Source organism: Cheilinus undulatus, linkage group 16 (assembly GCF_018320785.1).
Source record: "Cheilinus undulatus linkage group 16, ASM1832078v1, whole genome shotgun sequence".
Lineage (NCBI taxonomy): Eukaryota > Metazoa > Chordata > Actinopteri > Labriformes > Labridae > Cheilinus > Cheilinus undulatus.
The window spans coordinates 22645074-22662790 of NC_054880.1; the positions used below are offsets into that span (position 1 = coordinate 22645074).

Below are 17717 nucleotides of genomic sequence, written 5' to 3' on the forward strand. Positions count from 1 at the left end.
GTGTTTGTGTTGTCTCCTGCATTACCACAGAGCTGACCTGATGGTAACTTTTTCAACAATGTCGGTTAACTACCAAGCAAAGGTAAAGGGTGAGAGGCATGGCAACCTTACAAGACAGGAGGATTTATCTTTGTGTGAAGATCCACCCAGGATTGCAACACAAATGCTGACAAAAGCTACGCTTGTGTGCAAGTTAATGCGCATGAATGTGATCAAGTTTCTACAGGTTAAGAAATGTCAGGCGATAACACAAATATGTTTGCTGTTGTTTTTAATTACAATAATGTCTTTACTTTTGTCAACATTGCCACTATTTTAATTAAATCTGAAGCAAACAAATCCTGAGTCAAACAGAATGAATTTAACTTAACTAACACTGTGAGGTGCATGTGACTTTTTCCAAAGGATGCTTTCTATTATACTGAGTGTTAACTTTCCACTTCAGGAAACCAGGTGACAGCTGTGTCTCAAACAAGGGCAGGTGAGTGGAAATAACTTAGCAGTTATAGCTACAAAGACTGACAGTATACTGGAAAGACATACAATACACATGCTATCAATAGCTTTGAATAACATCAGACGACAACTCTAAGACCACTCACACAGACCTGTCAGCTCAACCACTAATTAATCAATAACCTTATTTAAACCTCATATAAATAGCCTATTTGGCTGAGACATACCAGTCAAACACACACACCTATATGCATCCATTCCTAGCACTCTATGTTCATTTCATGACTAACATGGTGACAGGTTCAAATTATTTTTTCATTTTATAATCCTCTGATTGTAAACATTAGGCGACTCGACAAGACCATGAGAAAACACACCTGCCATGTGATTCACCGCACACAAGATCCCACAGAAACTTGTGTGATTAAACGTGACTTCAGAAAAAAAACAAACAAGGAGGACGACTGAAATTTTTAGCTGGCTGTCCTGGTGTATGTTGGAGTTGGAGAAAAACTAAAAAAAAGTGGTGCGTGATATTGGATTTGTTGCCAATATCTGATATGCCGATATTTACAAATTGATTTTAGCCAATGCCATATTGATACTGATATTAAAATGTAGTTCAGACCTAAAACTTCAGTCCTTAAAACACAATTTAAAGTTTGGGGATGAATACATTAACAAATTTCAGTACCTAAAATACTTAAAAGTTTAAGGGGTAATAACAATGAATAATGAAAAAGACTTCAGCTAAAGTCTGTTTGTTCAACCTGAAGCTCCACAAGCTCATCTGTTCACATGGCCAACATTTATAACCGATATAGGCAGATGTTTATATCTCAATCATGGTGCAGATCTTGCCAAAAGTTGGGCTTAAAATCGAGTAATGTGTGGCCAGCCTTACTCCCAGTTGGCCAGCGAATAAGGTGTTATAATGTTCATTAACACCGTTTTGCTGATGATACTGTGTTGTACGTTCCTCTTAAATGCACAACATGCAAAATTTCGCCACACGGAGTCTCTCAATCAAAACAATAACACAATATGAAAAGTAGAGACCAGTGCTGCCCGTTCTGCCTATCTCCACTGTTTACTTCTTGTTTTGAATTACTGAACTCTGTTCAATAAAAATAGCACCTTACTAAACAGAAACCCAATGTTTGGTTTTCCTTCATAAATTTCTCATAATGAATGAGAAATGCACCTGAAAGTGCACTTCCATGTTCACACTGGAAGCGGTCCCAAAATGCACATGTGCTCTAGGTATGCAGATTTGATATTTCAAAGCAAATACTCTACATACCGTATCTTTAAGTCTAAAGATGATGAAATCCTAATTTGTTTTTCCCTGAGTCTTAAAGGTGCAGTGTTTGATATTTAGCCAAGCATCATTGACTGAAACACACCGGGTCAAAATTGAAACATAATATTTACCAGTCGGTCAATCTAAAATAGTGTTTAATCACCTTAATTAAAATTGTTGTACTTTCAATTATTGTTAGGATGACTTTTTTATACAAAGCCAGGGTCCCCTCCATGGACTCTGCCATCTTGGATTTTTGCATCTTGCATGTTTCTAGAATACCACAGAAGGGACCAAATAACAGATATGCAGGATTTTAAGTTCTACTGATTGCCACAGTTACCACTAGAAGTGAGAATCACAGTCTAGAGTCTGACTTCAACTGAATCCAACTCCAAACCAGTTATCAATCACCTTATGTCAGGTTAAGACCCCTCTTTGTAGGTCTCTTCAGGCATTCAAATGTACCACTCACCAAGGATCTTTTATAAGGGCTGTTTCTGCAGCATACAATGACACCTATCCCCTGTCAGCAGTTCCGGGCATTTATAATAAATACAGAAATAATTAAACTTTTACCTCATGGTTTCATTTGTTTCTTTAGCTAATTAAAACCCAAGTTTTAATTTTGGATTTAGTCTTCTTAACCAGCTAAAATCTTTTCACTGGAGCTTCAAGCAATAACCTGATCCTGAGCGACTGTCTTTGACAAAGCTGGATTCAAAATATAAGCTCACATTCAAAGATACCAGTCATTCAATGTTCACATGTGAACTCAGGGCGTTGTTTTACCTCCAACTGTTTTTTTAAAGATGGGTTTCTGACTGGCTCCATGAGCTGATTCAGCTCTTATTTCTGGAGGGCATGACAGTTAGGGAAGCTCGCCTGCACACAACTGATAAAAGTTTGAAAAAAAAAACAAAACAAAACATGGGGGCTTACAACTCAGTGCAAAGATATCAAGACATATCCATATCTATGACTCAGTGCTTCAAGACAAAACTTGTTCCTGTAAAAGTCAGAGGATGTCATATAAGTTTATCAAATTAATTTTAAATAATGTGTTTACCAACTCACATCATTGTCTTCAGGTTTTTTAAAGCCAAATACCAGGATCAGGAGTCATTTTATTAAAATGCCTGTACTTGTTAAACGTTCACATAACCGGTCATACAGTCAGACTGAGGAGGCTGAGGGAAGTCTGCTGAATCATAGATAATTGAATCACGACTTAATCATCATCTCTCTGTCAGACTGTTGTTTGATGTGGCTCACTTAGAAAGAGGACAAATACAGTAAGTGCCATTTGGACGTCACACTATCTCTTCTATACAGAGATGACAGAGACTGGTGCTGAAGAAATCTGCTTAGGGAGACTTATTAGGTCTGGGTCTTTGTTTTGAATGGAGGCCAACTTACGCTGGCTCCAACAGTGATCAATAGCTGTTCTTAAAGAACTGGAAGTACATCTCTAATTAAAGTAGACTCCAAAAACTTATTTAGTTCAAACAAAGTGCTTCTTGGATTGTTATTGTATCAAAGCATACCTGCACTTACACAATAATTTTTTATGCATCAATGATTTTGAAATGTTAAAGGGCATTATTTGGAGAAGCGTCACAATCCAAGAGGTTTACATATGATTTATCAAAGAAATCAAAATGATTTATAAAGCTGGCTAACAGTGCAATGTGCACACAGACACATCCATTTTCTTAATCCAAGAGGAAAGAGACAGGAAACTTCCCCAAAATATCCCTCCCACCGATTTCAAGTAAATGTCAAAATCCCCTCTTAATACTCATTAAATGTAGACTCCATTAGTTGCATGAGACAGCAGAAACATGGAGAGTGAGGGGACGATGATGTCAGCTAATTCAATTTAGAGAACATTAGGCTCTTAGAAATTTAAAATGCACTTTCCTGCTCCTGAAACAGAGCTCTTAACTAAAAAGGCGATCAATAACTGAGTGCCAACAGGTTGTCCCTTTCCCCTGCGTGATACTCTCTATGAATTTAGTCCCTGCAAATAGTCTGAGATGTGACATTTTATCTTTTGACTGAAGCAATAACTCAATTAAAAACATTCTACAGGTTTTATCCACAAGCACATGAGACATGAACAAGTCTTTCATGACTCTCTTAGTGCGATATCGCACTATAACTGTTGTCTATATTCAGGATTTTTTTGGTGTTTTGTTGCAATCTGCTGCGATCAGGGTTCATTTTAATTTTTTCATGATGTAGATGACGAACGAGATGTTTTCATTATGCTATGAATTACAGACTGCTGGCAAAAAGAAGTAAACAAAATGACTTCCAATGACACAGCTTGAGCCACGTCTTCAAAAAAGAATGTCACAGAATGGTCACCTCTGAAATAAGCTGTCAATTGGTCCTTTCAGATAAAATCTGACTATTTTGGTTTATTCAAGGCCACAATTCATCAGACAATATTAAGGTGTCTAATTGATAATATGTGGTCAGTATCTATGGTCCAATCCCCAGTAGCTGCTACATCTCTTGATGCTGAAAAGACATTTGATATGGTCCAATGGCATGATTTGTTTAAAATTTTAGAGGTGTATGTATTTGCTAACATATTTATTAAGTGGATGAAAGTACTATACAGGTCAAACCAACAGACTCATTTCAGACTGTTTGGAAGGGGTACAAGGCAAGGCTCGCTCTCTCCCCCCTCCTGTTTTGTTTAACTATAGTCTCTGGCAGCAGCTATGAGGGAGACAACTGACTTTCCAGGTATCCTTGCTGGGGGTCAGGTGCATAAACTTATGTTATATGCTGATGACATCTTATTATTGGTGTCTGACCCCGGTAGATCAGTGTCTTTTCTCCTTAGGATGAGACTTTTTCCAAATTTACATGCTACAGGGTAAACTGATCCAAATCTGAAGCACCCCCTTTAATAGCATACTGTCCCCATACAGCTTTTCAGACAGGAGCTTTTCAGTGGCCTAAAATGCATCAAGTACTTAGGAATTTAATATCCCCCTCATTTAAAAGATTTGATGAAAGTTAATTTTGATTCCCTTTTAAACTAAATCAAATGCGACTTTAATAGGTGGGTTACTCTTTATTTGTCAATGGCTGGAAAGTTCAACGTTGTTTAGATAACTGTGTTCCTACATTTAATTATCTTATCCATTTTCTTCCAGTAGAAATTCCCCTCTCATGTTTTAGATGGTTTGATAGGATAATAAAAACATTCATATTGAACGGTAAAAGACCTCAAGAACACCTCAGTGAATTGCAAAGACCAGCTGATAGAGGAGGGCTGGGATTAAAAAAATGCTATTTTATTATTACTAATTATTATTTACTTTAAGACACCTTGCCTTTTGGACACTTCCTCCTAAAAGGGCTCCCCTTTGGTTTTGTATGGAGCAATCTGTTCTTGCCGTTTGTCACCTTTATCTGGAAGGATTGGCTAAAAACGGGGATGTTGCACTGGGTGATCTGTACCATGATGGGGTATTGAACTGTTATCAAGATTTGGTACAACAATATGGTATTCCCCAGTCCCAGTTTTCTAGATATTGGCAACTTCGCCACCTGCTGGTGAGAATTTTTGGCTTTACTACATCAGCTCCAAAAGCAGCCGAGTTCATTCACAAAGTTCTGAAGTGTTACAGGAAAGGCAATAAAAATAGTTAATCATTAAAAAAAAACATCAGACTACAGTATTTTACCTAGCTAGCAAGCTATGGCTAAATGTCTGTCGACATACAGATGTGATGGATTATGCTGTAATAGAAATTATGAGTGCATGCCTAGCAGTCAATCAAAGAGAAACGTGGTTTTTCTCAGGCCCCACATTTGGGTCTTCTGTAATTTGAATTATTTGCAGAGCAATCCCCGTTCCCAGCAGGAACTGAATCTTGGAAACTGTGAAAACACAGTGTGAATTTTCAACTCCAAGGCCTCAAATACAATCACAGATTGTGTTGACTTTATCTGAATAACCCTGAGCTAAACAAAAAGGAGTTTTATAAGGATGCAGAAAGATAAGACAGAGATGTTTTTGTCTCGTTCGCTTTGAGTAAAGTGAAGTCCTTCATCTAAAATGAAAGGAGTGGATTGTCTTAAATAGTCAAAGGTTTTCAACAATTTAAAAGGTTGGTTTGATTCTCTCTTGTTCCTGTCAGTAGACTAAATAAACTTCAAGCAGTTTTAAAACACATCCTTGTACTGATCGACACCACCAGTCTGTGAGAAACAGGTTTGGTTTAGTCTCATGATGAATCAGAAGAAATCTTGTTTAGCTTCTATCATTCAGTAACTGAGGATTTAACGCCTCCTACCTCAGTGACAGCTGCTGCTGTCATGACTCAATTCAATCAGGCGCAACACTGCTGAGCTCTGACCATATCAAAGGAAAAATACACTCCTGCTTTGTCATAAAATATGACCAGTGTGATGAGAAATAAAAGTGTAAATCAACAAGATGTGTATCATCTGTGTTACAGTGTAACACCGTAGAAATATACAAAAAAATCACATCATAGCTCACACTAGGACTGTGTCTACATAAGAGCTGATAAAAACTAAGTCTAAGAGATTATTTCAGAGATTTATTGAATAATTATTCTCATGTTTGACTTAATCCAACTTTATTTCCTTTTTTTATCTTCATGGTTAGCACTGGTGCCTCAAAGCAAGAAGATTCCTGGTTTCCAATTAGGAAACGGGCAAAAGTACCGAGCAAAAGTAGGTTTTCTTGTTCATCATATGGCTCTCAACTTTCTTTTTTGTAATTTTCTCATGTGAGTCTTAGACTTTTCTCGGTCTGAATTTTTTTGTATCTTCTTCAGAAGTACTGTTGGCACTTTTTGTGGTTGAAATTATGAGTCATTTACTAGGGTGGATAATAAATACATTATCATGCCCTTGATTCAGTGTTAATTTTGTCTGCTATTTTAGATCAATTTCTAGTCTTAGTCATCAGATTAAAACATTTGAGTCAAATTGTAGTCTAATAGAGTCCTCAAATTTTAGTCTTTACTTTTAGTCAAAACAATGATTTTCTTTGAACCAATTTTATTCGCCAGCATAGCTTTCGTAAGTCAGTTAGCTGCTTAAGGTATGTAGCTAACATAGCTATGTAGCAAATGTAGCTGAAGCTAAGCTCATAAAGCAGGTATTCAAGCTTTAAATCTGCATTATCTGCATAACCAAGTTAGCTGTAACTACATTTGCTTAAGCTCACGTTGCTTAAGCTAACTTAGATATAGATAACAGCGCTACTTAGCTAATGTAGCTACATTGCTAACTGAGGTATTAGGCTTACATTACATTATGTTACATTTAAAAATTAGCTCTCAAAACAGCCATGTGAGCTACATAAGTATCTTATATACATAGCTACATTAGCTTTAGCTACATTTGCTAAAGCTAACTAAGCAACATTTGCTTATTTAGTAATGTTAATTACTTAGCTAGCAGAGCTATGTTAACTTCAGCTAAAGCTGATGATGCTACAGTGAGCCACTGTTCGTTTATTCTAAAATGTATCTTTACATAATTTCATCCCTGATCAGACCACTGGTGTTTTTCTGTTTCATTTATTAAATGTTTTTTAGTCTTTAATGTTTGCAATGTGGTTATTTCATGAATGTAACTGCTAGACTTTGTTTATGAATAAAGTTGTATTTGGAAAAAAATATCAAAAACTGTAAACATGTTGTAATGGCAAATTACAGCCCTTCCTTTTTACCTTTTTTAGATGGACCGTCAGTGAGAATGGCTGTCAGAAATGCATGGTCTGCAGCCAGACCACTCTCAAAACATCCCCTGTTAAACTTTATTTAGACTTCTTTTGTTCTCCTTCAGAGCAGCACTGCAGTGTCTCATTTTTGCTCTGCCCTCACGTCAGTCTTTACACTTCATGTTTCTGCTGCCGTCTGTACAATTGTCCATCTCTGAGTTTCTCATGAACGTGGCCATAAACAAGGGCTTGACCCCTGTTGTCATGGTGACCAGGTCTTGGGAACCCTGTCACTATGGCGTCTCCATCACCTTCACTTCCTGTCTCCTAATATGGCCGTTCCATTTATACAGGGCTTCTTGTAGTGGAAAGCTTTGTCTTAAATTTATTTTCTCCCTTTTTTTTGACACAACTCTGCTCATGAAGGCCCATATCACAGACACAAAAAGCAACATGTCAGTTAAAGCTCAAACAGTCATAAAACAGGAGACAAAGCAGCAGATAGGCATCAGTCTGTCTGTAGGTTTGTCAACATCAAAACAGGAAAACAGTTTCTAGTAAACAGTTCCCACACACACACACACACAACAAAGACGAACAGTCAACAACTCACAAATAAAGACATGTCGGAGTTCCCACACACACACAGACATTCAGGCTCACCTACTAAAATAAAACACACACAGCCGCGTTCCCACACACTCGCTGCTTTAGCTACAAACACTAATGAACACACACATGCACAGGGAACAATACTGAGAGAGCAGGAACACAGGAAGTATTTCGGAAAAAGAGAAAAAGAAATGAGCGGGGTAAGAAACAAGGAGAGAGAGAGGAAGTGTGAGAAAGGATTAAGATCAAACAAATACAAGAGGAAGAATGATGACAGAGAGGGAGGATAAGGTTAGAGAGAGGGGGGAGGAGGAGGTGAGACGGGGGAGGAAGAGAGAGAAAGCCGGAAGGATGGAGAGGATGGACAGAAAAAGTTAATATTTGAGCTGGTAGACGACGGCTGCCGGCGTTGTTGATTGATCGTGGGAAAGAAAGGGTACAACCTGTGCCGTCTATCATCAAAGCATTCATTTTACTACACATTTCCTCCACACATACTAAATATAAAGCTGAATGTGTGGCTGTTTGAGTACAGACTGCTCATTCATCATCACGTCTGAAGTGTACACTCGATGTGTGTTTTTCCTGCACTCACAGTATCAGTGTGGCTCTAGTTAATGTCTGTATATTCAGGTTGTGATTGGAAACAGCTTGTTTTAAAATCACATTGTGTGGAACTAAGTGAGAAACAATATAAACTCTGAGGGTTGCACCGTCATCTTTTGCTTATGTTCTGCAGTTGCCAGAGGAGATCAAATAATTGGGGGAATATTTTATCGACCTTATCCAGAGTTGTGCACAAGCTGGTTAAGCTAGATTGTTTTACGGCTATCTCATAATAGACTTTAACACAGTCAAAACACCACAGGGGGGTTACATGGCCTCACTTGTTGTCCTATTGGCTCTTGGATTAAACACACTAAGAACAGAGTATTGCACAATTTATCAAATCTAATGAATGATTAAGACTACTAAAGAGGCCATCTTCAGTTTTTGTAAATCCTTGGATTTAAAATAATTCATTTATTTACCTTTTGGGCTTTTTCTTTCCTTTTTTGAGAGCTAGGACAGTGGATAGAGCCGGAAGAGAGTGGGGGGGTAACATGCAGTCAAAGAGCCACAGGCCTGACTTAACCCCTGGACACCTGTGTACATGGGGCACCACCTAACCACTAGGCATTCTTCACCTCAAATTTAAAATGTACATTTTTAGAAGGTGCACGATTATTTATTATGATGATAAACATGTCTGCAGTGACTAGGGGAAGGTTAATGAGAGTTGTCCTGCAAGTAGTAATAAACACAACTTCACTGTAGGAACTGAGAAATACCTTGCAATACTATTGAAAAAAAACCTGTACAAATATGGACAATTTACATCAATTAAACAGCTCTTTTTTAATCAGCAGGGGACACTATTTTCTTTGGCTTAGCTTTGTTTATCAAAGTCACTTTTTAAAAGGAAATAAATGCATTTTTCATTAGTAAATAAACAACCATTCATAAATCAATAATTAGAAAACAGATTCAAACTACCATCCTCTTTACAACATGCTACCTAAATCAGTCATGTGCTTTTCTCCAGTCACCTTGGGTTACTTACTTCATAAAAACATGGGTTGAAAAAAATATTTCAATTTTTTCAATTTGGCCCCCCCTATGGACAAAGATGTATCTTTTTTCTTGGCTTACCTTACCCTGTACATTACGAATTTTTGAAAAACCTTTTCCTGCCATTTTTATCACTCTAAAGTGCCTTGCACACCACAGGTGTTTTTCCTTACCGATAATTCACATAAAATTATTTTAACATGTACCTGGTCAATAAAAGCTTTCACATCAGCAACATTGTTGCTGTGCGAAATTGCTGCCAATATTTTTCAACCATTGTGGATATTTCCAAAGTTTCACGTTGGATGAACACATATCTGACCGACCAAAATGCTTGCTGGTTGTTAACGGAATGAATGAAAAGACAGTCCCAGCCAGCCTAGCTGAAAAGAGGGAGCAGCGCAATGAATCATAGTGGAATAAAACAGCACTGCCTCCTACCTGTAACCTTGCAAAGCAGATGGATTTGCCCATTTTCGTGTTTCCACCTGGCAAATCTATCTTGCAAAGCTCACATCTGAACAGTTTGGGCCCGATTTGAAAGTGACAGGACCAACCAGCGACGAGGGGCAGTACTTTTAGGCACAGCGAAGTTGTGACACAAGCAAGCAGCAATTATGGCAGAAGAGATTAGCGTGGATGCTGTTAAAGCACCGCTTTTATCAGAACTTGACGACATTTCTTCGTTAAAAGAAGAACAAAGAAAAGCACTGAGTTGTTTTCTTTTCAAAAACAACAAAAGTCTACAGTCGCCATAGTTTGCGTTATGCAGTTCTCTATGGAGTTTACTCCTTGGTAGTGGTGAACCTCAGTGGCAGCTATGTCACGTGTTTTGTTGCTCTAAATGTCCCATAAAGGTGTGATGGACAGAACATTCATCGAATCACCCTCCGAGTTTTTTTTTTTTCAAAGCCTCTGCCCTTTCCCAAACGCTATCTATGGAAGGTTTTCCAGATGGTTGTGTGAAACAAATCCATCTGGTGTGTCAGGTTATCCTACCTATGCATACCGGTGCCTTTACATAAAGCCTACTGGAGCAAGAGGCAAAAACCCCATTTCATCTTCTCCTCTGATACATCTCAGGTCAACAGATGTCAGCATAAGACACACTGCAGACTTTTGCAGCGCAAATTTTTTTTGTTTGTTTTAAATTTGTTCTTAAAGTCATGTTGCTCCTGATGTGTAGAAAGGTGCGTCAAAATTCCCCTCCCCAGCATTCGCAATTTACAAGCCATTTTTTAATGTCGTCCTCGATGTGCAGAAGCTTTAACACAAAATCCACTGTGATTCAATACCTCAAAAATGTTCAAAGGCATTAAATATAAATGTATAGAAATAATCAACATTCTTGTAGATTGTCTTGCTTGTACTGTAGGTCACATAGAAACATATATTTTACTTCCAGCAGCTGTAATGGGTTGAGTTAATGTTAGTTTATAAAATATGAATCAATGTAATGGAGTAACAAAGAATACATTTACGTGCCAGCGCATGTCTCTCTCAGACCTGCATGGTTTGTGATGTTGATAAAGTTTTGTTTAGAAGTGGGACTGATGTATGAAAAAACACAAAAAAACAGAAGGTACTAAATAATTCCAACATAAAAAAGAGGGTGCTAAAATGACATAAAGAACAAATTACCTAGACATTTTATTTCTAAAATCGTCTGCATGGGAAAAGCCACACATTCCTTAGCACAACAGTGGATCTTTTTCTCCTTGAATAAGCTTTAGTGTACAAGTGTAATAAATGATCTGCTCTGTATCTTTGAAGTCTAAGATCATTAGATATATAAATACTACAAAGTCCTCCTACCTCAGCCTCACTACAGGCCTATCCTTGTTTTCAGGAAGTCCTGAACAAAGATTACTTTCTGTTTCTGCATGTGTGCAGTTTGTTTTGAAAATGTTTCCTGAAGCTACAGGATTCTTGGGGAAAAAAATGTAAAAAAAGGTTGTCTTTGTATTTTCTTGTTGTGAAAGTTAAGACCCTGAAAGCACACAGATGATTGGCTGCCCTGATGGGAAACTGATTTTTAAAGGTACTGATGATGTTTATCAAAAGATTTGTTATTATTGTTTTGTTGTTTATTTTGATTAAATAAGACCAATGATATTAAGTCATTCACACTAAAAAAAGTGTCATATTAAGCTAGTAGGATGTGGTATTCTCATTTCTTGTTAAGACTAACAGATTACCCTGAGCTGATCTTGGGCTTATTTATTATAACAGATTGAATTTCAAGTACCTTCATCAGAGCTAAAAACAAAACCTCACCCAAGAACAAAAGGACAGGTATCTTCTACACCGCCTCTGACCGGCAGCTGAACGCTGATACAGACAAGCAGCTAAAGTGGCCACAGTATGCCACAGTATCATCACTTCAGCCAGAGATCATCCCCTCTGAGGTGCCAAGACAGCTGAACTTGCTGGAACTTCTATAGTGCCACAGGAAGAGCACAATGAGCAAACGAGAGGAAGCAGGTAAAATAACAGGAACTGGTTGAGGAGCATCAGGACAAGCACTCAAAGACCACCTATGAGGCCAAAGACTGTTGAGGCTTTGGAGGACACTGTTCAGCAAAGTCCTCAACTAGCTGGGCACCTCAGGTGCAGCAAAGAAAAGGGTCATCCAAATCTGTGAGTGAAGCCCAAGAGAAAACCACCAGATGGCTTGATGGCTTCAGATTTAGATGGGGGATCTGTTTGTGGTTGAACTGGTGGAGGAGTGTCAGGACATAAGTAAGGGCCTTATTGGGTCAACCCCAACTTGACTGCCTGTGCATGGGTGCCTGCTGACCCCACAGGATATACCTCGCACAGCTAAGTCTGGCTTAGCCAGTGACCCCCAGGAAGAGACTGGGTGATGACCAAGAACAGACTGGTGAGTACTGGAGAGACCATTGATTGCACGGAAGACAGCACCCAGGGCAGTCTGGGTTACAACCCCAGTCTGTGCCTGTCATGAGAGAGAAACATAGCAAGCTACTGAAAGGCCTTTGGAAACTCTCCCCCAGGAGATCCAAGGTGGGAGGAGGTGAGATCACCAGTAGGATTAACGAAAAGCTATTGACCCATGAAAACAAACGGACTATGAAGCATCTGTATAGTGTTAAAAGACAATAATGGCTTTAAGATCCAGCAGATTTGAATAAAATGCTTGAAGCAGGAGAGCAGCAGAGATGGCCTGAGATTTTGTCTGCTATGAAGGTTGTCAACATGTTAGTTGATTTTAGACAGCTTACTTATGGGACCTGTTCAGGCTCAGCTTTCCTAAGGTACACGTAAGAGGGACTCCACAGTATACAAGGTTTTATACCACTGCTCTGAACAATGCCAAGCAGTACTCTGTCCTCAGGTCTCCATCCTTCGCTCTGACCTCCTCTCTCCTATCACTCCTCCTCTTCAGCACAATGAACAAAAATTGTGCAAACAAAAGTCTGATATCTCCTTCCCACTCCAATCTCAAATCAAACAAAACACCAGCCTTTTTCCCTCCATCTTTCCTTTCACCTCTCTCCTCTTTTTCTCTCTCTGTTCGTATCCCTCCCGCTCCCACTCTCCCACAAACACAAAACAATCCTTTCATATCCTGCACCAGCGTGAGAAAATCACAAGAAAAATTACAAAACGGGCAGAGAAACGGTGTGAAAGTAAGAGTGGGGCAGAGGTCAAGCATGGGGAGAAAGTGGGCAGGAAGGAAGGAAGGAGAGAATGAGAGACGAGGAAAGGAGAGGAAGGGAAGGAAAGGAGGAAGCAGGTGTTTCTGAATGAACAAAACATGTAGACTGAGTCAGGTGCAGCATTTAGAGAGGAGAAGAAAGAAAACAAATGTGACAGATGGACTTTGGGAGAAGATTTTAAATATTAAAATCAGTATTTTATTATTGATTAGCGCCTTGCTGTGGGTTTATTGCCAGCACTAGTTAGAGTCTGCAGGCTCTATTCTGCTAATAGCATAACGTTTGTGTCCTCTGCTAGTTAAAAAAAAACATCAATATGTGGCCTGAATATGTGCACATTTGTGGCTGTCACACCATCAATAATCAATGTAAATCAAGTGCTTGACAGAATAATTAAATCACAATTATTGGTTTCTACTTAAGGTTTGCTACATGGGCAACATTTGGTAACAAAGGAGGTAAAACCAATGCTTTTCTTTTTTTATATCAGCAAATATGTCATATTTATATGTATGTATAAGAAGGGTAAATGATGGATGTGGGGTTTTAAAGGCGACTATATACAAGATACAAATAAAATAAAACCTGTTAAAACAACAAATGTGCACAGTAGGACATTTCTGTATATGAACATAATGCTCATTTCATGAGATCTAAATTCAAAAAGTTTAAAACCCTACAAAAAAAAAAAGAAAGAAACAAAAAAACATAAAATGTAAGACAGCAGAACATCAAACTGTAACAAAATACAATTAAAATTTTTTGACTGTTTCACAGTCCTATTGGTCACTTAACCACTGTTTTTGTTTCATGAATGAATTTCATATTACAAGGTTGAGAGTGTAGCTTTCCTGGCAAGGATCTAAGAACGCAACTTGCTCATGGTTCCAACCAGGAAGGGCCCCTTTTATAATATTATTTTTTTTAATTTTTGGCTTTATGATGATAGGATACCTAGAGAGAGACAGGAAATGTGGGTGGAGAGAATGAGGGGAGACATGCACCAAACATGCGCCGAAACTGGGAATTAAGCCCGCGACCAGTGCATCAAGGACCATAGCATCTTCATATGGACACCTACTCTATCCACTGAGCCACACCTGTGCCTAGGAAGGGTCCTTTTTAACAGCTCTTCTCCCTTAAAATCTGAAATTCATCCATGAAATGAAAACAGAGTGCATTTTCTTATTTACTAGAGTCCTCGATTCAAAGAGAGTAGAAAGAAATGTAGCTAAGAAGAATGTCTCTACTTGTCTTTTGTTATTGTTTTGATTGCGAGCCCCCTGGTGGATGAATATACATACTGCTCATTTAATGCTCTGTTATAATGTAATCTGTTTGATTTTGTGCTGATCACATGAATACATATTTTTTAAATTTGTTGTTAGCTTCTTGTTATTTCTTTTTACCATTGGAAATCCAGAATATAACCACATTCATTCAAAATAATCTGGTACATTGTGTGTCTGTTTTTTAAATATGTATTTCCATGGATCTTTTCTTTAATAAAGCTCCAGAGTGGTTTACAGTGAACTTACTTCCAGTTCATGCAGACCACAATCATTTCTGAACTTTAAATTTTAATGTAACAACTTTAACAGGCACATCATCCTGCAGACATTTCACATATTTCTGAAACTAAGTGACCTAATCACTGTTAGTATTAAATCACAGAAAAAAGATTATGCTGTACCTGCTATCATAGCCAACATGAAAGCTCCAAAGGTGTTGTTAGTGGAAGAAAAGAGTAAGGTGTGAGTCACTTTACTCGACAGCAGCAAGACACGATGAGCACATCAATCACATCACACGCACACGGCCTACAGGAACACGGACACGAGGACCACAGGCTGCACGTACAGCCAAGGTCATCATTAACAAAGTGCAGAGACTGACACACTGAGTGATGTACGACTGTGTGTGACTGCAAACTGGTGAACAAATCAATGCAGAAAGGAGAACAGTGTAGAGTAGAAACACTGCAGTAAAGACTGTAGATTTTCACTGATTATATTCAGAGATAAATGATAAAAAGCTAAATATTAAGTTGATTTTTTAAATGTAAAGCCCTTTGTTACATCATGTCGAAATATTCTCTATGAATAGGTTATTACTCATGTGCATGAGTGTGTGGATCGTCACTGATTTTCATTGTCCTTCTTCAGAGGTCACTGAGGATGAGCTTTATTCTGCACATTCACAAATGGAAGTCCTTTAAAAATGTACATTTAGCTTATTTTACACAAAACAAGGATAGAAAAGAAATCCCACCAACTCTCCTCTTTGGGTAAAAGGTGGCATTAAAATTTCATGAGCCCTGCTTGTACGCACACATACACAGCTGCTTCCAGTCAGCAGAGTTATGTAACACACTGCAGTAAACGTTCGCCTCCTACTGAGAGATGCAGACAGAGGGAGACACTGATACTGACACTCTAATTTAAAGAGTGTAATTTAATCAGTGTCAATTCACAGCGTTAACATGTATTTCTTCTGTTCTATTTTAATGCATCGTACATCTGCTAAATACATTAATACGTAACCATATGTGACTGACATAAGGGCGGGGAGTCCGACTGTGACTGACCTATCGTGAGCAGGAAGCTCCGACCAGCATCAGTGACTGCCCTTTAATGCTGGGAAGTGATCAATAAAGCCAATCAGCAGCGTTCAGTCGGTAATCTAATATTATGTAACAACAAATACAGAGTCAGCAAAAAGATTAGTCCAGAGTGGTCTATTCAGGTGCCCAGTGATGGACCACACATCTGGAGTTGGGCAAATGCCAGAATGGCCACAAAACCATGCGCTGTTTGAGCCAAACAGAATGGCTCATCATTCCACTAATTTTAAAAAACATGAAAAATAGATAAAAATGCTGATTATACTCATTTTCTCATCAATGCTTTTGATCAAAAATAGCTGATGACACAGCCAAAATGGTTTGTGTAGTTATAATCATCAAATATTAATTTCTGAAACAGACTAACAAACGCTCCAAAACTGTTTCAATTTTACTTTAAAAATGATAAAAAGCAGGAGACAGAGACGAACACAGACCGCTGTTAAGACAGGATTGCCATTCCAAGGCACGAACATGAAATTAGTTGCAAATGAGTTACTACTTTAAAGTAAAACCCAGTAAGGGAGAGAATTTAACCATAAATTGAACTATTTGCATAAAGTAGGCTATTTATTTTTTCCAAATCTGTTGAACAACATTTGTACTTCTATTCTTAGAAATCAATCAAAGCAAACCATTTTATTGTTCTGCTGCTCTAAACATAAATAAGAATGTTAAACTTTTAATTTCTGAATCAGTGTTGGTTTAAAGATAGCGCTGGTCTATTGAAATGCCAGGGCCTTTATTTGATCCCAGTCAGCTACTGCAGGTGCCACATTAAAATCAACTCTCAGATGATTTGATAAAAATTAAAATAATGTTTTGGTCCCATAAAAAAGTTTGTAAAGAGTGAACTTCCCTGACATCAGGCCAAGATGTCATATCTCAAAAAATCACCACTTTCCAAGACATGGAAAAACCCCCCAACTGGAGAACCAACCTGACAAAGCATAGAAATTAAAGACAAACTACAAAAAGATAATTCAATAGTAAGAAAAAGATAAAACTGATGCTCCACAGTCTGTATGATAAGTCGCTACTTAAATACTTGTTGTTTTAAGGTGCACTGCAGGGGCATTAACATATATTCAGGCGTAATGTATTTAAAACGAAATGGATTTAAGTGCAAGGTATATTTGTAAATGAAAAAAATTCTCTGACAACAGACAAAGCTTCAACATGGCATAGGAACTGCACTTTGATGCATGTCTTCAGTCCATTCAAAGCACATTACACACTCTTTCTCACACACATCCATGATATACTAAGTGCCAGTGTATGGTGCCTCTCATCAGGATGTAGTTCAATCATTCTCACATATTCATACACCAGTGCCTCAAAGGGAAGGCTTGTTTTGTCAAGAATGGTTGTACAAGATAGGCATCAATAGAATCTGTACTATCGCCACAGGATATGCCAGTAAGCATGACTCCTTTGTCAAGAAATCTGCTGGAGTACAAGCGTGGATGCTGGGCTATACGTAGCTGAAGACATGGTGCACATTATACCATATTATATTAATCTTCTCTGGGAGGTCGTTGGCAGGTGTGGATGGTTGGGCTAAGTCATCTGAGCTCAGAGGATTAAAAGATTGAAAATTGTTTGAAACTGTCTTCCATGTTTTTAAAATCATCAAGTGCTGGCCAGCCAAAGAAGTACAAAACAAGAATGAGGTTCAGCAACAGAACGGCAGCGTCTGGCAGC

The 17717-nt window shown here is 38.2% G+C and overlaps 1 protein-coding gene across 2 annotated transcripts in view; it reads right to left on the reverse strand.

Moving 5' to 3' along the window:
- Positions 1–17717, reverse strand: part of LOC121523401 (solute carrier family 45 member 4) — a 76851-nt gene that overhangs the window by 15966 nt on the left and 43168 nt on the right. The gene's annotated exons all lie outside the window — the stretch shown is intronic.